The sequence below is a fragment of the Athene noctua genome, unplaced genomic scaffold, assembly GCF_965140245.1.
Source record: "Athene noctua unplaced genomic scaffold, bAthNoc1.hap1.1 HAP1_HAP1_scaffold_122, whole genome shotgun sequence".
Lineage (NCBI taxonomy): Eukaryota > Metazoa > Chordata > Aves > Strigiformes > Strigidae > Athene > Athene noctua.
The window spans coordinates 77501-82500 of record NW_027437600.1 but is presented as its reverse complement, the minus strand read 5'-3'; positions in this window follow the sequence as shown (position 1 = coordinate 82500).

Here is a 5000-nt window from a genome sequence, read left to right as displayed (position 1 = left end):
GGCCGTGGCTGGTGGGCTCTCACGCGAGGGGGTCTCCTGCAGCTTTCGAGCCGGTAGGCAGGCCGGCGGCGAGGCGAGGCCTGGCTTATGCAGCGCCCCTCGTGATCTCACCTTCAACTGGGGAGGCGACGGGGCCAGCGCAGCTGCCGGCTAGCGTACGGACGCGAGGGTCGGAACCGGCAGGGAAGAGTTCGGCTGAGACGGGATCGAACGCGGACCTGAAAACACGCGACGAGAATCACGAACGGAGAGGTCAAGCGGAAGCCTGACCAGCGCTAGGGCATCGATTCAGAAACGGTTCAGGAGCTCACGCTCTGCCCACGCACGTGCGCCCGCCTGCCCCGCACCCCCACAAGCTGCCCGGCCCAAAGCCGTCTGCCTGGGGCTGCCCGCGCGCGCACGCGTATACGGCCGCCCCCCCATCCCGCCAAAGCCGCCCCACGCGCCACGTGCTTCTCCGTGAGACCGGCGGCGCCCCCCCAACACCGCCGCTTGGCCCGCGACGAGCCCGCCCCCCCCCCCCCCCCCCCCAACCCTCCCGCCACCAGGTTCACCATGACACCGGCCGCCCCCCCCACCCCCCAGCCCACCCACCCCCCCCCGCCACCCCCCGCCCCATCCCACCCCCCCACACCCCGCCCCCGCCACCCCCGGGGTTCGCGAGGAGACCGGCCGCCCCCTACCTCCGGCCCGCTTTCCACCAGCAGCAGCACATTGGCCGCTCCAGGGAAGGAAGGCGGGAGACCTTAGGACCCAGCGGCGTCGCCGCCGCCGCCTCCGTGCCGGGGGGCCCGGAGGGGCCTCCCGCCGGCGGCGGCGATGATGGGTGGCGCGTGTTTTGGACGCTGAGCCCCCGCAGCTGCCGAGTCCCTGCCGCGCCGTGCCCGCGGCCCGGCTCCCCGCCTTCCTCAGTCGGTCGCTCGGCCGCCCGCCCTCCTGCCCGCCTGCTCCGTTCCCGCCGCGGGTTGAAAGCCAAACGAACGCCGAAGGGGTGGGAGGGAGAGCAGCGACGGGGCGGGGGTGTGTGTGTAACAACAGAAACCGCTCCCCACCAACACCACCCCCCCACCACCCCCCCCCCCCCCCCCGCCCCCCCACCGCCGCAACGAGCTCTGTCGACCCCCCTGCCGACCCCCCCCCAACCCCCACCCCTCCCGCCACCAGGTCCACCGTGACACCGGCCGCCCCCTGCCACCCCCGGGGTTCGCGAGGAGACCGGCCGCCCCCTACCTCCGGCCCGCTTTCCACCAGCAGCAGCACATTGGCCGCTCCAGGGAAGGAAGGCGGGAGACCTTAGGACCCAGCGGCGTCGCCGCCGCCGCCTCCGTGCCGGGGGGCCCGGAGGGGCCTCCCGCCGGCGGCGGCGATGATGGGTGGCGCGTGTTTTGGACGCTGAGCCCCCGCAGCTGCCGAGTCCCTGCCGCGCCGTGCCCGCGGCCCGGCTCCCCGCCTTCCTCAGTCGGTCGCTCGGCCGCCCGCCCTCCTGCCCGCCTGCTCCGTTCCCGCCGCGGGTTGAAAGCCAAACGAACGCCGAAGGGGTGGGAGGGAGAGCAGCGAGGGCGGGTGGTGGTGGTGGTGGTGGTGTAACAGAAACCGCCCCCGATCCCCCACCCCCCAGCCGTAGTGCTCCGCGGCGCCGAGGAGGCTGCGGTCGGTTGGCGGCCGCACCCACCGCCCTGCAGCTCCGGAGTTGCAGCGGTGGGGCGGGGACCAACGGCTCTTCGGGCGCGCGGGCGACGGTGGGGGTCGGGGGGCTGGGGGGGGTGGGGGGCTGGGGGTGTCTGTGTGTGTGCGCGTGCGTGCGTGCGTGCGTGTGTGTGTGTGTGTGTGTGTCTGTGTGTGCGTGTGTGTGTGTGTGTGTGTGTGCGCGCCTGTGTCTCTCTCTCTCGCGCGCGCGCTCTCTCTCTCTCTCTCTGTGTCTCTGCGTGTGTGTCCGAGCGCGTGTGTGTCGCGGCGGGGGGGGGGGGGGGGGGGAACAAACAACAAAACAACAATCCGAACAACACACACACACACACACACACACACGCGCACACACCCCCCATTCCCACACATAAAGCCCGGGAGCCCCCTTCCCACCCCCCCACCCCAACCCCGTCGAAAAAAACCTAAACGCGAATGCCAGCGAGCGCCTGGCAACGCCGGGACCCGGACCCGGACCCAGACCCGGACCCGGACCCGGTGAAGGGCGCCCGGTGCCCACGCCTCTGCGGCACAGCGAAAGGCGGGGGGAAAGAAACAAAATAAAAACACACACACGCACCCCCCCCCACACCCCCCCTCCCCCGAGACTAAAGCTAAACCCACGCTGCGAAACCAACAGCTGAAGCCGAGGACCGCCCGGCAGCGCCGGGACCCCGACCCGGCGAAAAGCGCCCGGTTCCCGATGCGAACTCGCTCCAGCGAGACGGGCGTCTCCGTTGGGGGTGAGGTGCGGGGAACGTCGCCGCTTCTGCCGGGTCCCCTGGCAGCCGCGGGAAGCGGGGGGGGGGAGTGGCGGGCGGCGCCGTGCGGCGCGGAGTGGCGCGGCGCAGAGGGGCTGACTGGCGGCCGAGGGGGCGGGCAGCGAATGATGCCAGCGACTGCATGGCAGCCAACGGGTCGGGGCGGGGGGGTGGGGGGGCTGGTGCTGCGTGCACATGAGAGCGCGGCGGGGCGCGGGGGTGCGGGGGTGCGTTAAGAAAAAAAATTTCCCTTTTCATTTATTTTTTTTCGGATTTCATTGGCATCTATCGAAACAAAAATGTCTCGCACGACGCGGCCGCCAGGTCTACCCGCCTCCGGGGCGTGAAGCGGCCGACAGGTCTGCCCGCCTCCGGGGCGTGAGGCGGCCGTCAGGTCTACCCGCCTCCGCGGCGTGAGGCGGCCGTCAGGTCTACCCGCCTCCGCGGCGTGTGGCGGCCGTCAGGTCTACCCGCCTCCGGGGCGTGTGGCGGCCGTCAGGTCTACCCGCCTCCGGGGCGTGAGGCGGCCGTCAGGTCTACCCGCCTCCGGGGCGTGTGGCGGCCGTCAGGTCTACCCGCCTCCGGGGCGTGAGGCGGCCGTCAGGTCTACCCGCCTCCGGGGCGTGTGGCGGCCGTCAGGTCTACCCGCCTCCGGGGCGTGAGGCGGCCGTCAGGTCTACCCGCCTCCACGGCGTGAGGCGGCCGTCAGGTCTACCCGCCTCCGGGGCGTGAGGCGGCCGTCAGGTCTACCCGCCTCCGGGGCGTGTGGCGGCCGTCAGGTCTACCCGCCTCCGGGGCGTGAGGCAGCCGTCAGGTCTACCCGACTCCGGGGCGCGACGCGGCCGTCAGGTCTACCCGCCTCCGGGGCGTGTGGCGGCCGTCAGGTCTACCCGCCTCCGGGGCGTGAGGCGGCCGTCAGGTCTACCCGCCTCCGGGGCGTGAGGCGGCCGTCAGGTCTACCCGCTTCCGGGGCGTGAGGCGGCCGTCAGGTCTACCCGCCTCCGGGGCGTGAGGCGGCCGTCAGGTCTACCCGCTTCCGCGGCGTGAGGCGGCCGTCAGGTCTACCCGCCTCCGGGGCGCGAGGCGACCGTCAGGTCTACCCGCTTCCGGGGCGTGAGGCGGCCGTCAGGTCTACCCGCCTCCGGGGCGTGAGGCGGCCGTCAGGTCTACCCGCTTCCGCGGCGTGAGGCGGCCGTCAGGTCTACCCGCCTCCGGGGCGTGAGGCGGCCGTCAGGTCTACCCGCCTCCGGGGCGTGAGGCGGCCGTCAGGTCTACCCGCTTCCGGGGCGTGAGGCGGCCGTCAGGTCTACCCGCCTCCGGGGCGTGAGGCGGCCGTCAGGTCTACCCGCCTCCGGGGCGTGAGGCGGCCGTCAGGTCTACCCGCTTCCGCGGCGTGAGGCGGCCGTCAGGTCTACCCACCTCCGGGGCGTGAGGCGGCCGTCAGGTCTACCCGCCTCCGAGGCGACCGGCGGTGGCCGCTAGGTGTACCCGGCTCCACGTTGCCGGCGGCCGGCTCAGCGTCCGTAGAAAGGGCTGCCAGGTCTACCCGGCTCCGTCGGGACTTAGGTCGCGGGCAGACCTGTTGGCTCCGGCAGTTCCTCCAAGGGGTCGCTGTTTCGCGCTGCCTCCAGTTAGGTCATCGTAAGAGGCGGCGTCTCTGCAGCGCCTCCCCCGCTGGCAGGCAGACACTGCCTTTAAGCGCCCCTTTCCGGCGCGGACCCATATTCTCCTTATATAGGGGCACGAGGCGTCTCTGCTCCAGACAAGCGCCACCGAGCGAGGGCACGCGGCTTAGCCGGCCAAGTGGAATGCTGGGCGGCCGCAGACGGTGGTTTCCCCCGGGGAATTGGGCACGGTTCTCAAGCCGGTGCTCTGTCAGGCGAGCGTGCACGGAACCGAGAGCACCCAGAGAGATGCCGAACGGCACGAAGCCGGGCGGCGTTGGGGCGGTCGCTGCCGAGTGGTGAGAAAAGGACGGGCAGAGGTGCACGGGAGAGGCCGAAGACCGGTGGCCGGAGGCGGCTGGCGGCACTTGAACGCTGGATACTGGGGGGGGGAGCCGAGCTGTGAGACTACCGTGGGTGGTTACCCCCGTCCCCCCCCGGTCCCCCGAGAGCCCGATGATGGCGGAGGGGGGGAGCGCCGGTATGTGTGTTGACACAGCGGTGCTCCGTACGGTTCCAGCCCGTCGGGGGCTGTTGCCCAGCTCCTTGAGGGGGCCTTGGGGATGGGAGGAGAGGTGGCGGCGGCGGCACCTGCTCCCTTTGTTTGCCGGCCTTAAGCCGGAGCCCGTGGCATGGGCACGCCACGGTTTTGGCTGGTCGCGGTGGCCGGCAGCTGGATGCAGACGGCCCGGGGGGGGTGTGTCTCGAGCCACCGGTGGGTGGCCCCCCCCCCGGCCCCCCGAGAGCCCGACGATGGTAAGGCGAGAGGCGGCGGCGCCTCCCTGGTTCTTGGTTTACTCCTTTCGTTGCCGGTATCGTATGCCATACGTGCGGGGCGGCCTGTGGTGTCCGGCCGGCTCTCGGCGTCCCTGGTTTCTACCGGCCGGGCTCG